General features: G+C 44.0%; 1 protein-coding gene across 1 annotated transcript in view; it reads left to right on the top strand.

Annotated features, from left to right (window-relative positions):
- The window catches only part of SEMA5B (semaphorin 5B), a 251,164-nt gene that overhangs the window by 53,908 nt on the left and 182,151 nt on the right, over nucleotides 1–15,105 (top strand). The window contains exon 2 of the mRNA XM_042827036.1: nucleotides 13,159–13,374. The gene's annotated coding sequence lies outside the window, so the exon portion shown is untranslated. The remainder of the gene's footprint in view (nucleotides 1–13,158; nucleotides 13,375–15,105) is intronic.

Genomic DNA, 15,105 nt, shown 5'->3' with positions numbered 1-15,105 from the left:
AAATGCAAAGATTGTGAGTTTGAGTGGTTTGCACAGGGAGAGTGGGAGGTCCTGCTGTGAGTTTGGAGTTTGTGGGGGGACAGCAGGAAGTTCGAAGGAGCAATGGAAGGCTGGATGGGATAAAGGGGGAGATGGGGTAATGGAGGCAAGCCCAAAAGGGCAGGGACAGTGCCCCTGCATCCCATGGCAGCATCAGCACTGCTGCTTCCAAACCAACTTGCCTGGGGTGAAAAATGAGAACTGATGAACCTGGAGACAGAGGCATGGCTGTCAGGGTCTCTGTTTCACAGCAGGATTAGCAGAGGGGATGAGAACCTCTATCTCATGCATAAAGCCTGCCATCAGGGCACTGAGGAGGAAGGCTGCAAGCTGAGCTCTGGCTGAAGCTGCTGCTCCAAGACCCGCAGCTTTATAAAGATGAGGAAGTTAGGGGAAACTGTATAAAATCACCATATTCTATTGTATTACCTAAGAAATGAAATAATTAACTAATACCACAATTCAGAGACAAGGAGAAGCACTTTTATTAGCTGAAGAAACAGACGTGAAGTTAAAGCATTTTATGCCACAGCATAAAATGGCTGGGAGCAGGATACTTCTTCCATGTCTCAGCACAGGGGAGGGAAGAAGAGAGCATCTTGAATGCAGAGTTCTTCCATCTCTGGGCAATGTGTTACATTAAGGAGAGTTCCTGGAGTCATTTGCTTTCTACAGGTATTATACTCACTTAGAAAAAGATGACCTTTATATATATTTTAATTTAATAGATCACTTTTAAAATTGCTAAAGCTGACCAGTGAATTTAAGAGCGAGTTTTTTGAAGAAAAACTGCTGGTCCCAGACTTAACGAAGACTTAGATTAATCACGGTCTTCTGTGCAATAGGAGGCATTTGAGAATCCATCAAGTTCATGGGAAAGTGATCTTGGAAGAGCAACAAATAAATGTGGTGACCTTTTGACTCCACTAGCCCCGGAGCTGTGGTAAGTTTGCAGTCAGGCACTCGGTTTCAGACAGGAATTTTCATTGCTGCAGTGATGTAAATCACTGTGTGGAGGAGGCCTCACCAGCCCTGTCTGCGCGGAGACATTTTCAAATCTCTAGTTCTCTAAGGGTGCCCCCGGCAGAAGTGACAGTGTAAAAGGGAACCAGTTATAGATCTGCTCAGAAAGCTTGAAATACCAGCGTCTTAAACTGCGTTAGTTAATGCAGTACCTACCAGAAATGCCAGTGATAGGTCTATCACTGCTGCTGTCCGTCCTGACAATATGGGATGGATTTGTGCCTGAGGCAGTCAGCAATGGGACACAGAGTGCTTTGGGATGCCATTCCTACACACATCTCTTCAGCACCTGAAAGAAGCTGAATTAATGATGGGAAGTCAGATAGGTCTTAGGAAAATCATTGTTTTTCCTGAGTATTAATTTAACGATCCTTAGAAACAAATGCTTTTTAAGCCTTGTGTTAGGGGAAGGGAGCAATGAAATCGGGTGGTTTGGTTTTTCTGGCTTTGATTTCTGTAGACTAGACAGAGCTGTGTCTACTCTTGTAGGTTTGGACACTTGTGTCTCAAGTTTTATTTACAGTTAAGCTGCAAGTGTCGTATTGCTAGGCTGATTTTCAGACCTTGTGAGATCGGGCCTTGAGAGGTCTGAATTGACTTACAGAGCTGAGAAACTGGAGAAGTGGATAAAGGTTCTTTCTGTTCTGACTTCTGTATTTTGTAGGGATGGAGGCTAACTACGTGTGGTTCAAACAGTCAGTCTTCCATCTTCAGTTCCGAATGAGCAATGGGAAAAGTTAAGCCTGGTTTCCTACAGATTCATGTCTTGAGGTTGGCTATGAACCCTCATGAATACAGTTAGATGTTATTTATAAGGCTATTACTCATGTGGTTTAGCCTGAGTTCACATTTCAGTCTCTCTTGGAGCTGCTGGATCTCTCTCCTGTCCAGAGTTTGTGTTTTGGATGTTAGAAAGATCCTGTTTATCCCTGAAGCTGCCAGCCTGGTCTGGATTAAAGCTGGTCCTCATGTTTCCCAATTAGGAGGAAGAGGCAGACAGACCACAGTTTATCTCATTTCCTTAGGAACCAGAAGCAATGGTTGGTTTTGTGTAACTATAGGAACTAATGCTTTGACAAAATGACTAGATAGTACGAGACTTGGGATACAATCAAGAGTTGAAAATAATGGTTTCTCCTGATCGGTCATTATGTGCAAAGAAATAGAGAGTCTGAATACCACTGAGGCTGCTTGAAGAGATGATATGGCCTGGCTGGATGTTGTTTTGTTCTGCTTGATTGCCTTCCTCACTGGTTGAGCTTAGTGTGGTGTGTCTGCGGCATCACGTGGGGAGAGCAAGAGAAGTTTGTGCTCCATGCAGTCATTACAGGTTGTCTATGGAGAATACAGCTAATACAGCTGTTCTCAGCATCATTGCTCCTGCTGGGGGGGTCTTCTGCACCAGTGGGCTCCCTTGCAGTTGCTCACTGGTACGGCAGTAAGAACTGAAGGAGGCTTTGTGGTATGTGTGGGCTCTGCCCTTATCCTCAGCAAGAGAAAAAGCACATCATCAGGCTCAGATCCTCTAAGATGAGACCTTTTCCTCTAATGCTGGCAAAATCAGACCTACTAAAAGCAGAGCCTTGCCCTCATCATGCCTAAAAGGCTGTTACGGAGCAGTGCACGGGGCTCAGCTGTGGAGTGGTAGAATCATCTGGAAGGAGATTGCTGCTGCTGCTCTTACTTTTACAGAAGCAGAGTTGCAGGTGCAAGGAGGGCTCTGCTGTGCTGGCTGTGGCAGCATCTCCTCCTTCCTCAGCACATCTGCATGATTTGAACCTGTGAAATGCCCAAGAAGCAGCAGCTTTGAACTTATTTCTCTGAAATACTTTGTTTCTCTCTTCATCCTTCTCCGTTCTGCTCTTTTCTTATATTACTGTTCCTTTTGTGATGATAAAGGCCCCCGTATTCAACCCGTGGATACTCTTTCCCTTCAGACATGCATTAAAAAATACAAATGGCATTCAGTGTAAATCAGAGTAAAAGTCTGCTTTTTTTTCCCCACCCTTTTTATGCTCCAGGCATTGATATAATGCAGGGGAAGGCAGTGATTCTAATTTAATTGTCATTCTTAAAGACAGATGCCTTCGGCATGTGTGAAATGGGAAGGAGTGGTCAGCGTGGCAACGTGTGAATGACTAATCCTGAACTCAGAACCGATTGCTCATGTGCTCAAACAAAGCCAGAAACGTGCCCCCTGCTTTCCCCCTCCATGCACGCTGATCCACAGGCTCACCAAGCGCGCAGCAGCTGCAGAGCAGCCTGGTTCCAGGAACACTGACGACAACAGCAATGCTGCTCCACCACCAGCTGGGAGATGTTCCCCTCCCCGGCCGGAGCTATCACTCAACACGCAGAGGAGAGAGATCTCTCAGCTGAGAGCTGTGCCAGGGACTTTCTCGTACGGTACGCAGCAGAGCTGGCCCTGCACAAGGGCCCAATGCTCGCTGTTCTGAGCAGTGCAGCAGATAGAACCTCTCTTAGGCAGAGCTGAAGGGGCTGGATCCACGTGCTGTTCTTTCTGATAGGCAAAGGTTCCTTCATTTGTTTGATTGGTTTTGGTTGTTGGTTGGTTTTCTTTTTTTTTTTTTTTTTTCTTCTTTCAAAAACTCCTTAAATTTCAGTCGCTGGGAAAACATTTAACTTCCCTAAGATTGCATCATGGATTTGAGCCTGATTTGTGGAGGCTTTGAGACCAGACAGCTTTATTAGTGACAGTGGGTTCCTTTTCAGATAAATTCTCCTTTTCAGAAAACATCTTTCCTAAAGAGTTTCACAGCTGATTATGGGCACAAATAACTCATCAGAAAGAGTTAGCAATGCTCAGTGCTTGGCAAGCCCTGAGTTATGATCCTGTTAATGCTGTGGCACTGCGTGCTTCCAGCTGTGTTGCAGTGGCACGCAGACCCCAGCAGCTGTTGCAGAGCTCATCAAATAGCTGTTGAGCATCATCCCTGATTTGTCATAAACCCGAAGCTTCCTCTGGGGAAGGAATGTTCTCACCTGCCACAGCCCAGCTATGCAACAGTGGTGCTCCAGAACTGTCATTCTCACCAGGACAGTGTATGTTTGGGTCTCTTTCCCTTCTTACTTTATTATTTTGCAGCCTTCCAGTGCCTAAAGGGAGCCTACAAACAGAAGGGGAGTCACTCTTAATAAGGGTAGATAATAGCAGGACAAGGGGAAATGGTTTTAAGTTGAGGGAGGGAAGATTTAGTTGGATGTCAGGGGGAAGTTCTTTATCAAGAGTGGTGAGGTGCTGGAACAGGCTGCCCAGAGAGGCTGTGGATGCCTCATCTCTGGAGGTGTTCAAGGCCAGATTGGATGGAGCCCTGGGCAGCCTGGTCTGGTATTAAATGGGGAGGTTGGTGGCTCTGCATGTGGCAGTGGGTTGGAACTTGATCCTTGAGATCCCTTCCAAGCCAAGCCATTTATGATTCTATGATTTTGCCTTCTTCAGGAGAAATATGCCCAGGTTATTCATAGCTTTACACTTCTAAGTAGCTTGTCTGGAAATGTGGTCTGATGTATGCTTGAGGGCTGCCTACTTTCATTTCTTGCTAACAAGCTGAGTTTATATTTTAAAAAAATGCCTAGCTATACCAAGAGGCATAGAATGGATTTTTTTAAAGGGCTCCAGTATCTTGGCCCTATAGGCAGGAATGGAGTCTGAGCTGCAGGTTGTGGGATGGACAGAAGCTGTGTTCTGTGTAGAACTGTAGTGTTTGCTTTTATTCTGATTAGAAACTTCAAAGCTGGAAAGGAAATTCTGAGGGGAAAAAAGCATTGTTTGGGGTTCACAGAAAGGCTTTGTTTCAAGAAATATTTATTTTCAGATGCATAATACAGAAAAAGCTGAAGAAAACCTTATTTCAGAATATTTAACACCTGTTGAAGTTTTCCATGTCTGGTTTTGCCGTTGTCCGAACTTTTCCTATTTCCTTCCTTTCTTTCCTTTCTTCCCTTTCAAGACACAATTTCAGCAGAACTGATAAAACTTCCCAAGCTGTTTTTGTTCAGGGAAAAGAACTGCCAGAAGGTGTCTGACCACTTCAGTCCTGGTGCTGTAGAAAGCCCTCTCAAGGTGCTTACATGCTCTCAGTGTCGCCGCGGCTGGGCTGCAACGTCCCAGTGTCTGTGTTCTATAAATACCCTGGGAAGATAGAGAGCACAGAAAGCAAACAGTGCACTTTAGTGGTGAGGACTTTTCTATCGGCCCGCTGGGTTTGTGCAAGTTGACGCTGTGATTGTTTGTCACAAGCGGGCTGCAAACAATTGCTTTCAGCTGCTTGAGATAAAATGGACAGAGGTGGAGGCTTTATGTTGGCTCCAAGCAGAGGGAAACTTTCAGGCCAGAAGTATTCTTTCTGCTGCCAGCCTCCAGGAGGCTTTTTGGCCTGAAAGCTCATGCATAACAGTTTATGTATCAGCCCAATAAAAGGCACAGGGGATCCACCTTGTCTCACTATCAGTCTGCCATCGAAATTGTTGCTGCCGCTGATGGTGGCTTGTACTTGATTTGTACACACGATCCATCCAGCCAGGAGAGCTGTATGTCTCAGTGCTGTCCTCTACCTCTTGTTATAAAGGTTTGTATCAACGTGAGCTGTCCTGTAGTGTTACTCAATTTAAGTATTGAAAACAAATGTTCTATTCCTCTGCCTCGGGGCTAGGAGTGATTATTTCAGCCTTTTCAGCATATATGAATCTGCATCTGTTAGAGGTCTCTCTTGTGTAACGCGACTGGCATATGAATTCCGTTTGCAAATAAATCTAAGAAATGCTAAAATTGGCACCTAGTTCCGCAGCCACCAATAGTGATAATGTGTCCAACAGTATAAATACCGCATTGCTCCGGAATGGCAGTGCTTTAAACTCAGCCACTTGGGTCAATGTCCTTCTGTCTTCTCACTGTTTACATCTCCATGTTTCAGTGTCACCAGGATACGTTATTACGACCCTGGGATACAAGCAGCCCATTGCTGAGGATTTTTTTTTTAGTAACTTGGCAACGTTATCTAAAGCAAAGCAGACTCTTGAAAATTGGGACATACTGCAATACAGTATGGGGACAATGAAAAGTATTTTTGGTACAGAATATTTCTCACATGCTTGAAATCTCTGCTATATCAATCTTAATTAAAAGAGGAGTGGCCAAAACATAGAAATATTTTCTTTTTCTGTTTAATGTTTCTGATAAAATGGGTATTTTCCAAAGCACCCTTGGAAATGGCATAAGAATTTGACACAGTAACCTTACAAGGCTTATCATGCTGTTTGTAAATAGGTATTTAGGGAGATATAAAATTGTAGATCATTGGCCTGATAAGCCACGCTATCATTTTCAGAGCTGTTTAGGTGAGTTGGCTGGATGACCGTTCAGAATCACTACAACAGGAAAAATTTGCAAGAGAACTGTACTGATTTGAGGTGCAGAGAAGGCATTTTCATGCAGAATAGATGGGCTGTCACATTTATCTGTATTCTGAGCCGGCATCTGCCCAAGGCATGCCCTGTAGTCCTGGTGTGAAGCTGCAGGTGCAGCTCTTGGGTTCACCTCCCCTTTGCTGGGTACCACATGGGCACATGGGATGGATCCCATTGACGGCCCTCATTCCCAGCCCTGGGCTTCTCCAGTGTGTGGCTCAAATGAGAAACTGCATCTCTAGTATGTCGAGAAGGCAGGTAGAAAATGGGAAAGTTCAGGACACCTTGCCGCAAGTTGCAGAAAATGACAGGAATTTCCCAAATCTGATATTCAGGATGGTGATGAGCCATTTATGATGAAGTGCCTCAATGTATCCAGATAATTTTGAACATTTTGTTTCTTCTAGCCAATGTCAAGATCCTTCTGTATGCTGCAGTCTGAAGCTCATTAAGTGCATGACGCATGGGAAAGTGTGTTTGCTTCTTAACGCTGTAAGAGTGGGGGAAATGAGCTCTTAACCCCATTTGGTGTCAGACACCTCTGCATCCTCAATTCAGTTCATTTTGCATACGTGTGCTTGGATGTTTGTACATGCATCTGGCTGAGTCTAGGTGTGGATAGGAAAGCCAGAGTCTGTGCAAAAGCCTCCCTTTGCCGGCACTGCCTGAAGGTAAAAGAAGAACATTTGCGAAGCGCGGTGCTCCCTCCGGCTGTCAGGCCTGAGAGATGGAAGTGCCCCGTGCTGCCAATGTTACAAACGGTATTGCTCCGGAGGGAGGTATTGAAGGATGCAGTGCATTGAGGAGTAGGTTGTTGTCTGCTTCAAAGTGAGAAGCGAATCAATAATTTGTTAGCCTGTTAGCTGATGGCTTGTCCGAGTGCCAGCTCTGGTGCCCTCCAGGAGGAGCTGCCAAAGTGACCGAAGGAGCAGAGCAGAGCGAATCCCGAAAGTCATTTTCCTCAAACTTATACGTGGAAACCTTCACAGCCTCTTGGTAAGGACAAATCATTGTAGGCTTAATTCTTGTCTGAGCAAAATTTCTTCTAAAAGCAATAGGCTCTACACTTGTACCTCAGTGGGGTTAGAGTCTTGTACCTCAGTGGGGTTAGGGCTTGGGGGACAGATGGGGGTCTCAGGACAGGGTGAGAACTGGGGAGATGCTTTCTGCTTTCCTCCAGCTGCCTGCCCCATCTACTGCTGTAACAAACCCCGTAAGAAGCCCTTCTCCCTGCTTTACAAATTACGGGATAATAATCCCACAGTAGTGTCTTCAATAGAGATTTCTCCTGCCTGCCATTTTTATCTCCCTCTTCTTCCTTGCAAGTCCAAATGTGTCTCCCTTGTAATGGACTCAGCCTTTATTACCCAAAGATCATGCCTCTCTATTAACCTTCAAATAAGGCTCCACCAAGCTGTGGGAAAACTGTTCTGCAGGGCATGTGGTATAAGTCACTGCGGGTGTCACACGGCTCTTCAAAATCCTGGTTTTCATTTGCTTTGAGGCTTTTTGCTTTTTGGTAAAGAGATGAAAATCTTTTCTGCTTTCTGCTGAGTGGCTTATAAACAGCCTGTGTAAATTTGGCTTTAGAAATTACAACCAGAAAAATATATAGACTGTTGCATTGTTTTTATGAATCCCAGTTCGCTATACAGGGGAGATTCCATTATAAACTTTCATTAAAAATAAAGGAGGAACACTAAAAATTCTCCTGCAGATTCAGGGAAAGTAAAACTCCATCAAGCCAGCTAACACTGAGCCATCTTATGCTTTATTCCCTGCTGTTTATCTGAGGCACGTTTCTTACAGTCAGTAGATTTCCACCTCTGGCAGTTTATACCTCCAGGAGTTTGAGAGCTTTTGACTAATTAAGACCAGAGAGATTTTCACCCCACTGCCACAGCCCCACTGATGGGATCCTGCCCAAGTGCTTTGCTCTCAGGGGTCCTATGAGGACAAAATTAAAAATAACTGACTAACTAATTAAATAAGCATCTGGTACATAAGCATACCTCTATTTAGATGCTCAGATCATCTCTGGAGACACCTATAGAAGTTCGATTAGAAAAAGCCATAGCTAAAAGCTGCCTCAGAGGGCACACGTATGACAACCAGGTCTTGTAGGGCTCCTGCCCGCATTATCGGCTGTTGGCAAAGTAATTGTGGAAGAAGTCTGGGTGGTTTAACTTCACGGGTGCATAAGTATGTGTGTGTTTGTGTGAGCATCCAGAAGGGCCTGTGAGCGATGCTGGTGCTTAAACTGATCAGACAAGTTTTATTGCTTCTGCTCATTGGTGCTGTTTTGAAGTACAGGAGCTGATCCTCAGCAATGTAGCTCAGGGATGACTTCCCAAATGGCTTTCAGACCCTGGTTTCCACACTCATTTGCTTCCTTGATTCACTTCAAAATCTGCTCCCTTCAGCATTTATTGCTTTTGCTTAACCAGAGGCATTGAAAAATGCATCGTTACTCTGGGATTTTTTTGTAACACAAGGTGGTTTGGGGTCTGGATCTGGAGAAAAAGAAAAAGGGAAAAAACTAAAGCAAGAAAGTGGTTGTATCAAAATTATATGTGAAAAATGGGAAACTGTATGCGTATGGAATGGTAGATCCAAGTCAAACAAATATATCAATGAAGGGAGGAGGAGCTTGACTGGAACCCAGGGCTCCACTAACCATACTAGTGATGGGCAAGTGGTTTGCTCCGATTCAGTGCAGCTTGTGGCTCTGGCTCAGCAAGGCTCACGCATCCCTCAGTCCATCCCAGCCTGGCAACATGATCCAGTGCCTACTGCATCCCTGTGGGCCTGCTGTCCTGCTCCAATGGGACTTGGGACAGCACTGAGATTCTTTGGCTTTTTGTGATGGGTAATCCATGTAATTCGTGTTTGTGGTGCTGCAGGGGACACTCTGAGCTTTCAGCAAGCACACCTTGCATGTGGGAGATGTGGAATGAAGACAGCCAGTCTTGTTCCTGGAAGTTAACAAGAAATCTTTGTGTGATGCCTTTGAGAAGAGCAATGTCAGTGCCCAGTGGATGAAACACAACCAGAGGATTAACAGATCTATTACTGTGTTTTTTGTAAGATCCCTCCTATAGTGTTGTGCACCAACATTGTGCTGTCAAATTCAGAAGGTGATCTTTGAAGGGAGATAACCAGATTAAAGACAGACAACTAAGGATGGACTTAGCCACCTTCCTCTAATGATGTGTTAAATGGCAAGTGATCATCATAGGGTCATTAAGTGCCAGGGAAAGTAGAAGGCACATTGTGAAAGTAGTAACAGAGAAAAACAAATGCAATTTAATAAAGGGCAAATTCTAGCTGGAAATGAGGCTAAACTGTCAGATGGTTAAGGACAGGCAGAAAAGGAAGTCATTTGCTTAATGAGGTAGTTCAGACAAACTAGATAGAAATACTTCAGGTTCCGAACCCAGCAAGTGTGGCATTGTGTCTTCCCTGCACAATATGGTGGTTTTCACTAGCAGTGCTCTGTCAGCCTTGGCTGTTGTAACCATTAGCAGCATTAATAAACTATGTTGGAATGAAAGTACTACAATAGCATCATTACATGCGGAGGATCTTTCTTTCATCTCTAGGAGTGAAGAAGGAAATTAGGTTTTCTGTGGCTTCACAACAAGAAACAAGAAGTCCTGTGCTATGGTTGTGCCGGAGGAGATTTAAAGGCCACAGAGGGATGTACAGGGAGATTTCCCTATGGCACAGCACTTAGGCAACTCACCGTTCTCTCACAGAAGCAGCTGGGCTTCCCTATAGCATCTCCTCAGAACCCAGCCCTGTGTTCCACCCCAGCTGCTGCCTTGGAGCAGAGCTGGCCTGAAGGCTGGTGGTGGTGCAGTGGTTGATCTTAATTAACCACCTCCGGGGCTCTCTGCTGCAAATGTGCTCATGCTCTCCTGCCTGCAACAGCACTTCATTAGCAGCACAGCTGCAAACAGCCTTGTGTCTGCGCTGCCGCTAAGGCTTTATCAAAAACCTGGCTTCAAGCTCAGAAAAGTGGACCAAACGTATTGCCACGGGAACTTAGGGAGCCTGGTGTCTCAATCAGTGGGTCTAATATGATGAAGAAAAGCAAATAACAAAAATATTAATCTCTTTGTGCCATAAATATGCAGCTAATGTTCCTTGCTGTATTTTAAATACGCTGACAGGCATGGTGCAGCTAATTAATGAGGTTTCCTAGGGATCCCAATTAACAGCTAATGGTCGCCAACCACAACATCAGAAAATAAAGAGAAAGATGGGGATCTTGTGCATGGAAATGTCTTGTGTTGTCCAGCGTAGTTGATGATCACTAAAGTAATAGAATTCTCATAAGGATTTGAGCTTCTCAAAAATAAATGTAGTTTCTCCAGGACCTTGATAGTGATCAGGAAGTGAACGTAAAACTGTGATCTCATGTAATTTGGAAAGTTAATATACTAATCTGATTGGCAGAGCTTGCTAGGGACCTCAATTTACACACTGAAAAGGGAGAAAAATCTTATAGTTGGGTGCATCAACAGCAATGGAAGTGCAGAAGACAGTAGATTCTATTCCATAAATCATCAGAGATGAAAATGGGTGGTGTTCCAAAGAAAAATAAAGCAGTGTTGTTCTTTGTGAGGAAAATAGGTCAGCCCTTGTACAAGCATTGGTTGTTATGTGCTACAGTAGATATATGTTGGAGAGCTGGTTGGAAAATTAATTTATTGCTGTCAAAACATTGCTTTTAAAGAAGTCTTTCCTCATGCTTTGAGATTTTCTTGGGGAAGAGAAAAAAGGAAATTACCGCTTTTCCCCTACCAGCAACTTTCAGATGGAAGCCTGGTTTCTGGTCAGGCTTTTTTTCCCAGCGTAAACACATGAATTCTTGGTGGTACCTTTCAGCTGAGATCTCTAAGACAAATGCTACAGGCTGTGGTTACAGTGTGGTCGGGCAGTGTGGAGATTTAAACTTCAGGCTTTCAGGCTGGGACATCAGGTTACTCCTTAGGTTCAGATGCTGGGTTGGCTTTCCCTAGAAGAGCTCATTTTTATCCCTGTGTGAAATGGCAGAAGCTTTGGGGGTTGGGAAAATTTCCCTGTGCTAAACTTTGAGCTTGTTTCCAGTATCTTGACTCCTTTAACTGGGTGTCAGTGGCCTTTTTTGGTTAGATACCACAGGCTAATTCCCATCTCTGCTCTGGGACTGTAGCTGAGCTGAGCAGTTCATCGCCAAGGGAAAACAAGTCTTTCTCTATAACTGTTTCTCTTCATTTTATCTCAGCTTGTCAGAGCCTGGCAGATTCTCCATCCTTTATGCCACTCCTCAGCAGCTTTCTTTGCAGAGCGGTCATTAGCTCTGCATATGGGGTGGCCTGGGGGGATTCTTTGCTTCCCTAAAGTTCCCTCCACTCTTTCATGGGTTTTCTTTCAATTTTATATTCTTTTAGGCTGAAAAAAAGCTAGATTCTGCTCTGAATCTGGTCTTTACTTGATGTATTCTTGATGCTTGTAATCCCTACTGGACTGGGCTGACCTGCTGTGGTACTGTAACAGTGCCTGACATGTTTGTTCTGAAAAACATTGATAGTGTTGGCATTTGTATCTCATTTTCTTAAGTTTACTTATACTGTTTAATACAATTTGTGGAGATTTACAATTGCTTGTTTTGTAATACAGCCACGAAGAATTAAGGGAAGGCTTTAGAAGTAATCCCTCTTCTCCTCCAGCCAAAGAAGCACTGTCATCTATCAAATGATGTAGGGTCAGAGTTTGCCTTCTCTCTAGCACTTGGTAGGCATATGTAAGTGCCTCATTTCAGTCATTCACGAAGGAATTCAGCACTTTGATTTTTAAAGGTGGTGCCAAACATGCAGAGAGAACAGCATAGCTTAGCTGCAGTGCACCTATGGGAGCGATATTTGCAGAAAAAATGACGGAGAAGAGAAGACTTAGAAATCAATTGCAATTAGAACTGTAACTGGCTTGATACTGGAGACGAATAACTGCTAGCTTTTGATATTTGCTAGCTAGGCAGAAACTCAGAAAATTGCATTTTCTGAGAGTAGAGATACGGAGGAAAGATGGCTTTATGTTTAAGTCTCTATGCTGGGACTCACAAATCGACTTCCCTTCCTTTCCTTGACTGCCTTGCAGGATGCCTCTGTAGTCTTGGGGATGATTACAAACTTTTTACCATATGTTTATGCTGTGTCTGGTGATCTGAAGCCTCATTTTAGTTGGCGCTCATGAAATTCTAGCCTACCAAATAATATTTACTCATTAGTCTCCTCCAGAAAAGTAAACAAACCTTCTTTGGAAAAACTAAACTGAGTCACGTTTACACTGAACAGGGATTGTGTGTCTGAGTCAATGATGGATGACAAGTGAGGCCTTCGGAGATGATGACTATATCAGACTGGATGCTCAGCCCAGGCTTGGGATCATTTAGGTTGCTTTGAAAAATACTGGGGGAGGGAGAAGGGGAGAGATGCTGACCGCGAAGGGCTGTTTTCCCGAATAGTTAGTGCCATAACTCAGGGGAGAGGAAGGACCTGACAGAAGTAGCAAGAGCCTTCCTCAAAGAGGACCCTATAACGTCAGGCACATTTCTTTATTAATGAAGGAAAAACAACAAAAAAAGCTTTTTCATTTTTCTTTCTTTCTTTTTTTTCTTAATAGATAAATCATCCAGAAACAAGTTTATGAGAAAAATAAAAGGAAGAAGGCCAAGGAGGCATGCCAGAGAAGGGAGCCTGCAGAGTCCAAGGGGTTCAGAGAAGGCTGCAGTGGGACTGCCTCTGAGAGGGAGAGTTAACGTCCTAACAGGTTTACCTTCTGGGACTCTGAGCTTGGATTGCTGCTGGAACATTTGTCCTGGACCTGGCCTCTGGGCTGGTGAGTTAGCAATGGAGTGACACACGTGTCTTGTGCTGAAATGTGATGTTTTCATGTTGATCACTGCGAGGAGTTATGGTCTCTGATCACTTTGTTTCTCCTGCTCCAGTGAGGACAGTATGTATCAAGCAGATAAAGCACAAATCTGGGAGCTGGAAGACTTGGTCTGTTTCTGAGGCTGCCACGGCCTATTTGTGGTTTTTGATGAGGTAAAGAAGTGCAAATGTTACATGAAGGGTTTTCCAAATGGCTCAAGGCTCTCTTAACTGTGCCTTTACGGAACTTGATGAGACCCACTCTTTCTCCTGACTTTGTTGGGAGCTGAGATCTTGTATTTCAGCCTGTAAAAAAGGTAGGTGTCTGCAACCATTTGGATACGAACAATGCGTGCCTGCTGCAGTGCAGGCAGATGATGCAACTTTTGCAGATGCTGTTTAGTGGGAAGGGAAGGGAAGTGTATTGTAGCTAACAAGGTGGGTCAAAGTCAGGCCCTGGTTATAGCAGTTCAAACCAAGAATAATGCTGTTGGTGCATTTAGCCAGAATTCTTTTTACACCAATATGTACACGTGGCAACCAATCCGTACAGGTACGTGTGATTGCAGTATGGGCAAGGGAATGGTGAACGGAACTCAATTAGTCTGGTCCCAGAATATATCCCACAGTAAGTAATAGCATTGCAAGGGGTTAGTTTTGCAATATTGCTTTTCCATTGCAGCAACACAAGAACGTTCCATTTACTGTTTGTGCCCAATTTGTGCTGTCTGAATCTAGGAAATGTGCCCACTTAGCAGAATTTAGAGCTTCTGTTTGGAACAAAGCAAAGGATTTTTTGTTTTCTTTATGGAAAATGTTTCTGTTTTCTTTTTTCATCATTACAATGAATTTATTATTTTATTTTAATAGATGAATAAAATTTTCCTCTATAGTTTTGTAGAACTATAGACCCAACAAAGAACTTTCCAGAACAATCAATCTGGTCCTATTATAATGATTCATTTCCCTTTGGGCAACCTCGCAAAGGTGTATGGGTCGTTACAGGGAAATGGCAGCATTGGTCCTGCAGGCAGCTCCCAGCCCATGTCCTCTGACAAAGAAGAGGCGTGGAGGAGGCTGCAGAAGTGTGTCCTTTTTGGAGGAGCAGTGGGCATTTTCTTTGAAGATATCTGCACTTACCTCCTGTCTCCCCTTAAACTCTTTTCACATTAATATTCATATTTTCAATGCTAATGAGAGTGATGACTATATGCTAAAAAGATTCTTCCCCTTCAGATTTCTCTTACAATAGCCAAATACAGAAGAAGTGATGAACTAAAGCTCCCTGTGAGTTTTTGACTCATCCAATCACCCCAATTAATCAGTGTTAAAGAGAAGCGTGTGTGACCACCCAGGGCACTCTGTCTGGCTCCACAACTTAGGTTGCTTTGTCTCAGTGTTGCAGCATGCACGTGGTATGAGATTATGCCCTGTCCTCAAGTGCCCGCCACACTTACACAGTGTAGTCAAACCAAAGGCAGGGTGAGCGTCAGCTATGAAAGAAAAGAATTCCTAAGTAGCTGCAGGTTTAGTGGAAGCCTGTTAGGATCAAATTTTCACCTTTAGTATAAATCTAATGAGGGAAAATTTGTATGTAGGTGCACACTCGTTGAAAGTAAAGTGTGAACCTAGGAAAACTGTTTCAAACTAAGGGGAAATGGTTTCAAACTGAAGGAGGGGAGATATAGACTGAATG

This window comes from Centrocercus urophasianus, unplaced genomic scaffold (genome assembly GCF_019232065.1).
Source record: "Centrocercus urophasianus isolate 14NV4802_14NV808 unplaced genomic scaffold, USGS_Curo_1.0 seq_28, whole genome shotgun sequence".
NCBI classification, from domain to species: Eukaryota; Metazoa; Chordata; class Aves; order Galliformes; family Phasianidae; genus Centrocercus; species Centrocercus urophasianus.
This window is presented reverse-complemented; position numbering and strand designations above follow the sequence as displayed.